The following is a 13,336-nucleotide window of genomic DNA, read 5'->3' as shown; positions in this document are numbered from 1 at the left end:
ATGACTCTCTTGCTCTCAAATGAGCAAATGAGAATCGCTCATCTCAATTGGAAGTGCTGAGTCATCGGAGGAAATTCCACATTCCTTTGTCAGGGTTTTATTTGCTGCAAAGGATGAATATTGCGAAGCAGTGGTGCCCACTTTACCAGCACTGGATGTATGATGGGCTGTATGATTGGTATTCTCAGGTTTTTTCGGTAAAGTCACGTAGGTAAAACATTAAAAGTAATGAAAGTAAAATAAAACAAAACAAAAATAAAAATAAAAATAATAAAAATAAAAATAAAATTTTACTTTCATTACTTTTAATGTTTTACCTACGTGACTTTACCGAAAAAACCTGAGAATATGAATCATTGCAGTCACGAAAGCTTCAAATCTAGAATGTATGATTGGTGTTCGAACCCACAACCTCCCGATTGTGAGTAGAGCACTCCACCGCAACACCAGCAGCGGTGTGTTGCAGTGATTTCGGAAGAAAAAAATATTGGTTTGAAAATGCTTTATTTCTATGAAATTTGTAGAATACAGTCGACAGAAAAACAGCGCGATCTATACTGTCTAAGCAACTGATGATGATTTGGGATTTCAGTAAATTCCATTCCATGAAAAAGGTAAAAAAATTCTCAAACTGAAAGGATTTTTGCTTGTTTTCTTTTTTTAAGTCTCAAAGGCATCAAGTGAGAACACTCACAGAGTAGTCTCTCACCCTATGTTAGAGACCGGACCACAAAATCCGATTTCCCCAGGATAACTTTACATCCATTTATCCCGCCACGAAGGGGCACACTTTCCGACAAACCCGGCCACAGAGAAATGTGTGTGGCGTGGCACTCAAACCAATTTTTTTTTCCATTCTCAGACCTGGAATAAAGTGAAAAGCACAAACCGAATGTGATATATTTTTTGTGTGCCGTCATTGTTGACTGGGTTGATATCATGTGTGCACGTACGTTGAACTTCTTTCGCACCGTGCGTAGCCAACCGTGATAACCAGAGGATGGCTTTTAACCTGGGTTCCAACCTAGGTAGCAGTGGTGCCAGCTCACCGAATAGTGATTAACCACTAAAGTTTTTTTTAAGCCAGTTCTTAATTTTTAAATTCATTGAATTATATTTCTCGTTAATGTCATTTTATGTCCTACGGTAAAGGTAACTTTTCACATGTTCTGCCGTATTTTAATAGTAACCTTGTTAAACAAATATAATGACACCGGTTACTGAGAAACGTCTTGGTCACGTGGTAATGGGCAAGCAATGGGTGTGAAGACATTTCGATGTTTGCCTTAAGTTCATCCTCGTTACACCCTCATGCATTTGATCTCACTTCATTTTTATTCACTTAGTCGGTTCAACTGTTTCTCTTCTGTTTAGCGCTTTAACACCTGACCCAGTGCATTGGGAAGAGCTGTCCGAAGATGACGACTCACGACTTTTCCCATCAAAATCCTCTTTTCCCCGGGGCGGCTGTAGCTGTTTAATCGTTAATATCTCGATTGCAATCCACGCCCAGATCCTCACTTCCGTTGTCGCGTGTTTACATTTCATAATAATAATATCCGAAACATAAAACGCCAGGAAGTCTATAATCCTCGCGGAGCTATTGGACAAGTCATTTTTTTTTCTCTCTCTCCAAAAGCCTTTGAAGCTAATTATCTCTGAAAACTTAGCGAGCTTGTTGGAGTGGCTTAAAAAGGAATGGTTCGGCGAAATCGCGACCCAAATGTAGTTAAGGGCTGAACCTTGTTCGCACACACACCACAGAGAACCTGCTGTTACTGGCTCCAAGAAAACTTCGGTTTCGGCTTCCGCAGATTTCTGCCAAGCGCTTGGGTCACGACTCACGACGCATGTGCTCCCAGCGAATTGTATTGCAACACTTCAACGTTGTCCCCATAATTATAGTCGCGTTGACGTTAAAGTAAACTATTAAAACCGTGGGCTTTAATCAACAGCAAACACACACACTCTCTCTCACATGTATACATACATACTTACAAACAAGGACTATTGGGGCAAAGTGCTGTGAGCGTCTATGAAGTCGGACACGTCCCACGAGGGGGTGGGTGGCCAGCACCACACCAGACCACCTTTGTCTCCCCAGTGGCGGTGTTCACACACAGCACCAGGTACTCATTTGAGGCTGAGCCGACCTACCGGAAGCCCAGGCACGGTTCAGATAATCGTCACTGGTGTTGCCTATGAGCGGGAATCGAACTCGTGTCGCCGGGTTCACAGTGCAATGCTGTGCCCCCCCCCCCCACAAATCAATAAAAATCGAGTTGGTGGCTTTGCAGTCAATATGCTCCCTGTTGGATCAATATTTAATGGTTTGAGACCCTCTGAAGCTGCCAGTTCATTTCTCGAGAACTCATCGAAGAGTGCCAACGACTGTTCGGCGAACATCAAAGACTGTGATATCACTTCAGAAGAGTGGATCATTGTCTTCGGGATATTAGCCCAGAGTCAAATGTTAGAATGTACGCAATTTTGAAAGCGGTGCGCTAAACGGCTGCCCGTTCACGAACGTCGGACACAAAGTTCCACTTGTTGAAAGACAACCGACTACGCCTAACGGGCCTCGAAGTGAAATGACCAGCACCGAGATTTGTAGAACCTCTGCCTCGTTTTAAATTGCTAGGTCGTTCTCGATTCACGCCGCCCGATGATGAACCAAAAACCATTACCAATAATATCATCAATGCGGCCATGCTCCTCTCTTCACAGCTGCAATCCGCACTGGAAGTACTCAGTGATGTGATACAATTGGACAGCTCCTCGACTAAACCGCCGTGAGTGAATCGAACATCGGAAAGTGCGGCGTGTGCCGATATCTCCCACGTGCAAGAAAGTGTGAGTGTGTGTGTGTAGCGGTGGTGGAGTTGTCCATACAGTCGGTTAAGGCGACACGGAGGATCTTTGTCTTTGGGGCCGTCCATAAATGATGTCACGCGATTTTGGACGATTTTTGACACCCCCCCCCCTTCGTCACATGGCGTCACAAAAAGTCAGACCCCACCTCCTCAAATATGACGTAAAAAATTCAAACATGCTTCAAATCGCTTTAAACTATTGTCTTTAATGTGGCGCTGCACTCTGATGTTGGAGGAGAAAACATTTCTTACAAAGTATATTTAATTAAGTAGAACGTGTTGTCTATATTTATTTAAAGTTGCGCATTTTCATGTGACGTCACATTTCTCAAACCCCCCCATCGTCACACATCGTCACAAATGTCTGACCCCGCCCCTAGATGCGTGGAGACCCGGTTTCGATTCCCACTCACGGCCGACACCGGTGACGATTATCTGAACCGGTTCTGGGCCTCCCCTAGGTCGACTCAGCCTCAAATGCGTACCTGGTGCGGTGCGTAAAAACATCGCCACTAGGGAGACAAAGGCGGCCGGGCGTGGTTCTGGCCACCCACCCCCTCTTGTGTCGTGCCGGCCTTCAGAGATGCTCGCTAACAGCACTTGCCCTAACAGTCTGTTAAGGCTATACGGGGGATCTTTGTCTTTGGTGTAGCGGTTAGCGCACTGTGCTATGAACCTGGATACCCGGGTTCGATTCCCGTGTGGCCAGAACCACTTTGGTGTAATGATTAGGTCGTCTAAGCCTCAAAATAGTACCTGGTACGCTGTCTTGCGGGTCATGAAGTGCGGTGTACTTCTGGCAGTCTTCAATTATTCTTGACTCTGCAGCATGTGGTAACTGCACCAGCCCTAGATTAGCTTCAGATGGATACCTCTTGCATGAAGGTACAGTGAAGACTAAGGCGAGCGTTCGCGAAATACTCTGGCCACATCACCATCCCATGTGTACCAATTCCAACCCCGACAGGTAATCACTCGATAGCAGCATTTGCCCAGCAGTCTGCCGTGCAACTTGGGGCTCTCCTCTGTGCGCTGTGGCTCGTTGCTGTGCCAGTTGTGCCTGCAGCCACTCAGACTCAGGTGAGGTCATGGGGCGGAGTAGTGGCGCTGCAGTTCGCGCACTGCCCTATGACCACGGCTCCCCCCCCCACCCCCATTGACTAACGTGGTGAAATATGGTCACCCCCCCCTCCCCTCCAGCACCCCCCAAGACTAACTCGGCATGGGGGGAACTTCATCCAGGAGCGGATTGACAAACGGCTGTAAGTAAAATTACCTTCTATTCTCGCGCATGATGGCCAGAGGTTCGGCAGCTAAATGCCAATGTGGGGGTCTGCCGCTGGCCAAGACGAGAGGGCTTCAGGAGAGAGAGAGAGAGAGTTCGTGTCGTTTTGCTGTTCCTCCTCCGTTGAAGGAGCGCAGACCACAGCGATCTAACTACATGTGTCAATGAAGGACAGACCACAGCGATCTACCTACATGTGTCAATGAAGGACAGACCACAGCGATCTAACTATATGTGTCAATGAAGGACAGACCACAGCGATCTAACTACATGTGTCAATGAAGGACAGACCACAGCGATCTAACTATATGTGTCAATGAAGGACAGACCACAGCGATCTAACTACATGTGTCAATGAAGGACAGACCACAGCGATCTAACTACATGTGGCAATGAAGGACAGACCACAGTGATCTAACTACATGTGTCAATGAAGGACAAACCACAGCGATCTAACTACATGTGTCAATGAAGGACAGACCACAGCGGTCTAACTACATGTGTCAATGAAATTATGACAAAGGTCACCGTCATATAGAACGCAGAGATAAAGCAGATAATTGTGGAAATGAGCACGATGACAGAATTCAGATGTGATTAACAGGACGTGCACGTACATGGCGGCTGGGTTTAACAACAGCGAGGCTCGCAAACAGATCATCGTTGCAAAAGGATACGGGCGCGATGATGACATAGCAAGAAACTAAGTGGATACACACAACCGACAAGACAAACAAAAACCAGAGGCGTGCGCAGAACAGCAGGGAGAAAGAGCGAGGAGAAAAAAACATTTGAGAAGTGGGAATGAGCTAAAATTTGCGAGGCGTGTAACAGTCGCTTCAATAATGGTAGGTTTTTACCCTTTTAACTGGTACAAAACTGACACCTTTATTCAAGGCATCATGTTTGCAATGACCACAACACAAGTAGTCAATAAAGCAAACAAAAAGAAGCAACTCTGATAAGGATAATAATATGCACTGTCCTTGAAGTTGATTGGCCCACACCCGAGACGGCTTTCTTTAGAGCCTAGTCCCCATTGGTGTAGGGCCAGATGACACCAGAAGCCGTACAACTCAAAAACAGTGCAATATCAGAGTATTGAGAGTTCGGGGTAAACATTTACACTATGAGATCTCTTTTACCAGTGGCAAAATATAATGGTAGGTTTTTACCCTTTTAACTGGTACAAAACTGACACCTTTATTCAAGGCATCATGTTTGCAATGACCACCAATCAACTTCAAGGACAGTGCATATTATTATCCTTATCAGAGTTGCTTCTTTTTGTTTGCTTTATTGACTACTTGTGTTGTGGTCATTGCAAACATGATGCCTTGAATAAAGGTGTCAGTTTTGTACCAGTTAAAAGGGTAAAAACCTACCATTATATTTTGCCACTGGTAAAAGAGATCTCATAGTGAGTCGCTTCAATAGTTAACTGGAAATGATGAAGCTATGATTAAGTACATTTTGCCTTAATCCAAGGTAAGGTTTTGCCTTTTTGAGCTGGTATATGTCCTCGGTCACTCTAAGTTTCGGAAGCTCGATTGGAAATCAGTGGAAGTTATAAACGTGAATTAAAAATCGTTCTGTGTCAACTGAGCTCCACATAAAAGGGCGATAAAGTCTATATCACACCGAATACAGGCAGACCCACCGGATGCATGGAAGTCAAACGTTGTTCATGTATGGAAAACTGTAACCCCCCCGGCTCATCCGTCATAAGAATGTGGGATTTCAGCAACAGACAGACAGATAAGCATCACCTAACCCTCTTTGTGGAAGAGGCGACTTTGACCGTTTATCAACGTGTGTGTGTGATGCATCACGACTGAAGCTATATTCCATGAGAGACTGGTAAACGTGATCAGATGACGTGCAGAGGAGTGGACAGGGGGGGGGCAGGTTGCCAGGGACTGGCGTTTGAAAACCCGCGCTGCTCTGCCGTCCATCAAATCATGAAGCCCGATTTCCGTTTTGTCGAAAGGCATTTTTCGTCAAACATATCTGGAAAATGAACAACGCTTCTTTGGCTTAAAAAAAATGAACCCAAAAGCCACCTTTGCTTATGAAAGCGAGGCAAAACGTGACGTCACCGCGGAGATAAGCATCGGTTCCATTAGGCTGCTTGATTATCTCGGCGACCGATCTAAATTAAACATACCAACGTGTCGTGCGCCGTCCACCTCAACGGAGCTGCCGCGGATTTCTATTGCACTATGCAGGACGAGTGTGGCAGATGTTGCATGTGCGGAGGGGGAGGGAGGGCGACTGGGAATGGAGAGGTTTTTTTTTTGGGGGGGGGGGCAGTGAGTTCTTATGGGTGGGGGTGGGGTACAGGAGAGAGAGAGAGGGAATGGTGAAGGAATTGGGCGGGGGGGGGGGGGTGAGTTTGACAGCATTGGGAGCAGGGCGGGCGAATAAAAACACTTAAGACGCAAGTGTCCGTGCGGCTCGGCACCTTGAAAGAATTGGCTGCCGACCAAATGATGCCATTGATGACGGCATTTGAACCACTCGTCTGGATCAACCATCAAGACGGTGCTTTGGTTTCCGTCTGACGAATGCCTTGCTCGCGTTGTCGGGCAGATATCCCTGGCGATGAAACGGGGGGCCGCCTCTAGCTGGAAGGGATTTGGGATAGGACATTGGGGGGGGGGGGGGGGGGCGTGGGGGGGGGGGTATCGTGAAGAGACATCCGAATGTTGGTCCGGCTTGGTGCTTCGTTCGGATGGGGGCGTGGAGGGGCGTGTGTGCGTGTTGAATTCTAGAAATGAACGGCCAATGTGACCCTGTAAATTGACAATAGTCTCAACCCCGCAATGTTTACAGGAACTGAACCATCTTCATGTACCAGCGAGGTCCCTGAGATCTTTCGGATCGCGCCTCTGGTTAGCACGGTCGGCTACGTACGGTGTGAAAGAAGTTCAACATACATTCTAAGTACTCCGAGATCAAGGTTCATTTCCTGCAGGGGCGATCGGGATTTTGCCACTGTGTATCTCCCAAGCGTTGGAACAACGCTCTGCCTTTGCTCATACGACGATCAGCATCGTTCGCTATATTTAAGTCCGTATTGAAAACTCACCTCCTTAAACTGACCTTTACCCCCCAACTAGTTCTGGCCGATTACCCGGGAGGTTCTGTTAATTTCCTATTTTCCATACACGATGGCGCATTGGGATCCACGGGTGAAATGCACCATACAAATATAAAATATTATTTTTTATCAACATATCACCGTTTTTTTATTTCTCCAGAGCCTCGCGAGTGTGATCCGCAGTACAATTGAATCTCTCTGCGCTCTCTCTCTCTCTTTGCTCGGAAGAAGGGCCACAGACCAAACCGTCAGCCGACTCTGTAGCTTTCTGTTATGAGGCAGCGTTCATGCATTACACGAACCGTTCTTGGGTTGTGCCTGCTCTCGCATTGTTTAGCTTAAGCAGATGTAAGTAGGTAGGTTTCTAAGCCGACAATGGAATTTTGACATTGCCAGGAGGGGGACTGCTTCAATTTCTGTGGCCTCACCAGACAATTTCCATTTTTATTCTCACCCTGGAGAAATGATAATGATGGTCATCACGATGACGGCATTCGAGACTGCAATTGCCAACTGATTTTTACAATCATCGAAATTTCTTTGATTTATTCACAACCCAATTTTCACCTTTCCATCAATAAAATAAATACTCCTTTGTGAAACATTACTCTTGGTTGTCCTACGAATACACGGGCTTCTGTCATAGAAACGTGGAGTTTCCACCATTTGGTCAGCGCCACCAAGAGACCGGCACATCGCCCGTGCTGGTTGAAACTGGGGAAACGCTTCGACTCGTGACGTTTTGAATTGTGTGTTTGGAAGAAGAAGAAGAAGAAGAAGAAGAAGAAGAAGAAGAAGAAGAAGAAGAAGAAGAAGAAGAAGAAGAAGAAGAAGAAGAAGAAGAAGAAGAAGAAGAAGAAGAAAAAATATGATTTGTCCAGTCCGATCGGCAAGTATGAGTTAACAACAGGCCGATTGGGAACCTTACCATTAATAACAAAAACATGGATAGGGGTGGTGTAGCCTATAACGGATAGGAAATACTACTCTGCAACATGCTGTCTTGTTCAACTTCCAGCCACTTATTGAGCCAAACATCCGATAAAATTGATAGCTCTGTGTAGCATCTTCATGTTGACTCAGCTCCAGCCCTACACAAGATCAGCTCATCCTCCAACGCACACCCTTCGGGCTCCACACATCGATGTGAACGTGGGCACTGAGCACCCACTGCTGCAAGCTTAAGAGGGGATAAATAAATAAAAATAAGGCTGTAACGCACGTATGTACGATTAGCCAACACAATAAACAACAACATTCAGGCAATGTGAATTAAAATTATCTAATTTTGCTTAAAGACACGTATCATTCAATGCATGCATTTGTGTTTTGTGATCATGGTTAACATTTTAAGGTCAGGTAAAAGAGGTCATCATGGCCGAAGCTTGTTGATGCCACCACAGTTCATCAAATGATTTCCACCCTTTGGCAGATACCACAGCGGCTGCATAACTTCCAAGAACTGACCTCACGGTAACAGTTAGCGTTGAGAATAAAAGTGAACAAAATGTGCAAAGACGATTGAAGCAGCAAAGTCAATAAATGACCGACGAAATATGGAGGTCATTCGGCCCCAATGTCGCTCTTGGGCTAATGTAGAGAAAATAAGACAATCATATTACAAATAATTGTTGTCCAATGGAGAGACTGTCCTTACCATAACAATGTAGGATTTCCATCAATGGCTCAGGACCACTGATGAGACAATTGGCCCACGCTCATTTGAAAGGAGGAGACATTGATTTTGACGTTTTACTTGAATTTGGAGTGTATAATTTTGGCTTTTGCAGTGGCACAAAACGACTTATTAATACGAGTGTCGTTGTCACAGGGCCTTTAACGTCGGATGAGTAATCATTAAATAAATAACAACATCGTCATTCCCTTTTGGGGAGTGAACTCTCAACTCCGTGGAAACTGGCCCGGTGACTGGGCCAATCGCTTGCTGCACGGTGCTGCGTCTAAGAGGTTGAAGCCAAGGGGGTGACCAAAAGCCAGATGTTGCAATGAGGCTGTAAGAGCGAAACTTTGGTGTTGACACAGGCTGCTTCTGGCAGTAGCAACGGTGAGGTGTGGTGGCATGAGTGGCCTTAACCTGTGGTGATCTCCTGACTTTTACACTGGAAGGGAGATGGGGTTTTCGGGTGCTAACTGTGCATTGCTAATTAAGAATGGCAGTGATAATTTTAATGAGGTCATTGCACGTCAAGTTACATAATGTGTCTGCAATACCAGTAACATTCACTAGTTGCAGAGCCTCTACGTTGCCATACCTATGTCACGAACCACTCAACAAACCTTTTGTACGTAAAAAAAAAGGCTTGCTTTTATTGGAAGCCAAGTGAAACATTATGTCAGACACGAAGAGAGGGATGTAAATTCTACCCAGACCAAGGTCTTTCTACCACACTGCGAATGACATCAGTGGTGGACAAAGTATCGGGTTAAACTCGCAGTGGTCCTAGACCTGGGGTGCACGCATTTCCTGGGGGTGCGAGATGCCCTTTCTGAGAACCAGACGGGTGCAGGCTGCAGTGACGGTTAAGAACCACTGGGTTAAAGGATGACCAACGCTCAGCCTGTTTTTTATAATGATCAGGTCGAGTGATGCTGTGGTCAACAACTCGACTCAACCTATCCACCCAACAGAGTCGACAAAGTTAGCAGCTGTACCATTTTGCTCGAAAGTCAAGACACATTGTTTCGTGTAAGAGATATTTCAAACCAATGGCCCTCGCCATAGTAATGTGAAATGTCCAAAGACTGTGCTTTCAGCACCGGTCAATGATCATTGGAATGCGGAATACACTTTGAATTGCAACAGACCCAGCAAGACCAACGGGATAAGCTGGGCGCCCAGCTTATATATATGCTCCAAGCTCGTGTGCTGTTTCATTCAGACTCTGTCGCCTCGACGGACCTGGTTTTCACCTGAAGACGGCTGCTTGCGTTGTAGCCGAAACGTCGTGAGAATTATTTTATTGTGTTTTATTTTTATTCTTTTATTACTTCCCTTCTACGTGACTTTACCGAAAGAACCAAGATTATGTATGTGTATTTAACGTCTTACGCACCATACGTAGAAAACCGTGCTAAGCGGAGGTGCTGGGGAAGGACAACAAACTAAACACAAAAAGCAGTTCTCAACAACTGAGTTTTCATTCTACATTTAAAACTGCATAGCGCCAGTGGCTTCTTAATATTGGAAGGAAGAGCGTTCCAGACGGCCGCAGAAGCGCATCTGAAAGCGTGCCATACGGTGACCGTCTTTGTTCGTTGGCTGGCCAAAAGCCGCCGCTGCGAAGCTGACCTGATGTACAACTGCCACTACATTTCACAATTTCCTGTGGTTGAGCTGGAGCGAAGAGAGAGTGACGTCTCTCCCTTCCCAATCTTCTCATCCTTGCTCTGAAACCAACCACGACCCCCACCACTCATCCTTCCCCGTTCCAAAGAACACCACAATGACCCCTTCCCATGCCCCTGCCCAAGCCCTGGGTGTCCCGCGTGCCCATTGCGTGACGAGGCATCCCTGTTCTCCAGTGCCCGAGGACCCGAGGAAGGTCGCCTCCCCTAAACATCCGTCCGGCCGTGTCCCGCTGAGAGTGCATTCATAGTAACGATGGGTTTGATGGGTGGGCAGATGAGTGCAGGCAAGGGGTTGGTGATGGCACGGATCCTGCACCTGCCTTGCTTGCAGTGTTCCCATCCCCACCACCAACATCTCACCAACACACCGACGCACAACTGCCCTGGGTCCCGGGCTTGCCCTAGGTAGACGCAGCCTAAAATGAGAGATGTATCTGGTACAGTGATCGAGCTTCAGCGCTGCGAAGACGAACACAACGCTCGCCCGCGCCCTCTTGCCCCCCCGCCCCCGTGCCGAACTTAATAGGTGCTCGCTGACATCGCTTGCTTCTTGATAGTCCAAGTGGGGCCTGACTTCTCGCCGACTGTTCTCCGAGTCCGCTGGTAGACCGGAGTAGGCACGTGACTAGCAGCCACAGTCACATCGAGGGGTATGGCCGATGTGGTGTGCCTGGAGGGGGGGGTGTGTGCAGAAATATGTATCCGGATCGCTGACCCGGGAGAGAGCCTGCTCAAGTTTAAACCTTTAGTCCAAGGGTACATTGGGATTCCTTTTTATTTGCGTGTAGCGGTGGTGTAACGATCAACTATACCCAGGCAATGCAATTCATTTTCGTGATCCAGAGACGTGATTCGATAAAAAAATATTTTTTTTTGTTACGCTTTCGCCTTCAAATTTATAGTGTTTCTTTGTGATTTCTTTTGGCCCCTTGTGAAGATTTTCTCACTTATTTGCATAGAAGCGTCATGTAACTTTCATGTATGATCAACGTGGTGCGACGCATGGACCATACGCACCTATGGAAATCAGCTCCTAACGTTTGAAGTCCATATCTTAATCTTGCTTGGGCCACCTCTAGGTCGACTCAGCCTACGTAGTGCCGTCTATCAACGTCAATGCAAGGAAGACAAAGGTGGTCAGGCGTGCGCGGTGCTGACGACTTACTGACCACAGCTGGCAATCGTGTGCATGGTCCTGGCCTAAATAGGTGCTCGCAAATAGCACTCACAATGTGCACGCTTAAGTGTGTATCTGCTGCACAGCTGTAGGTGGAAGAACTAGCCCAAACGTCCGACCATTAATATTACCAACGTGTATTTCCTCTCTACTCACCGTCTAAAGGGACCCTAAGTTCAAATCCCGGTCGAGGATGACTCAGCTGTCTCATACCACAGGGCTCGATTGAATCTCAATACTATGTCAACTATTTACCCACGAAAGCCTCAGCGAGTCTCCAGACTATTCCAGGAGGGTCCTGGCATGAGGATGTTTGGACAATTCCACTAATGAGCGAGTGTTTTTGCTACCGCTTTTTGTTGACAAGCCAACGGTGGTCGTCCAATATATGCACTCCCCATCTCGCCATGGGAACATTGAATTTCCACCTCTGGCTGAGGACCGCCTATCGAGATGCGGGTCATCCCAGTGTGCTCCTTTGAGTGGGGAGACATTCTGGCTTTGATTTGTTCGATTACCAAAGAACTTATCCATTTGTACCACTGGGTAGACTATTGCGGTTGAACTTAATTCAGCTCAGCCATCAACCCCAAACTACCCCGCTAAATAGGAGCTGCATTCAGTTCCCCAAGAACCCAAGAAGCTCCCAACGCTTGGAGTGAACCGATGAAAGTGGTGCCAAACAAACGCGTGGTACGACCCGAGAACACATGCAACAAAAGCTCAACTTGCATTTAATAATTCGCTAAACTGCCCACGTAGGTTTTATAATTATAGAACGTTAGGCTCCGCGCCAACAACACATGACCCATCACCCTAGCTACCCCCCCCCCCGCTCCTTAACTTCTTTAGCATGTTAAGAGGAACCTGCGGTGCCTCTTCCAAAAAAGACCTTCTCTTCGTGCCACCACTGTCTTCCATGCGTGTTCGTACGTGCGTGCGCATTGCCTCTGTGTAAACCAATTTGGTGTTCCGTGTACACAAACAACTGTCTTGTTTCCTTGAGAAACTTCCGAACGGGCGATTAGGAGATCTGATAGGGCTCTCGCATCAACATTGGCTTAAGGTAATGGCCCATCAGTCGGTGGCTCGCGTGAGATGGGCGATGAGGGAGGATGGAGTTAGCGATTGGGGGGGGGGTGGTTTGTCAGGGGGATTTGGGATGGAGGTTTGGCAAGGAGGAGGAGGGGGGGTGAGTGACTTGGTGTGCGTTGAGCGGGGATTATTTGAGGGGCATAGAGGTCACAGAAGGGACATAGTTCAAGCTGGATTTTTTTTGAAACGCTTGTTTGGCTTACGTTAACATGGGTATTGTATTGTTAGCGAGGCCTTATGAAAGGGAAACTTGCACGTTTCTCCCCTATTGGTATCACATTTTAGATTGAACAATATTTATGGAGGTGCCACTCACACCACGACTGGCGGACGGACCTCCCCTCGACGGAGCTCTTGGGTGACCCTCTGTATTCTGACGTCTTGGAGGAAGTGGGAATACCCACACTTTACCCCACCACACGCATCCTGCCAAA

The sequence above is a fragment of the Lampetra planeri genome, chromosome 33 (genome assembly GCF_965212315.1).
Source record: "Lampetra planeri chromosome 33, kcLamPlan1.2.h2, whole genome shotgun sequence".
Lineage (NCBI taxonomy): Eukaryota > Metazoa > Chordata > Hyperoartia > Petromyzontiformes > Petromyzontidae > Lampetra > Lampetra planeri.
This window is presented reverse-complemented; position numbering follows the sequence as displayed.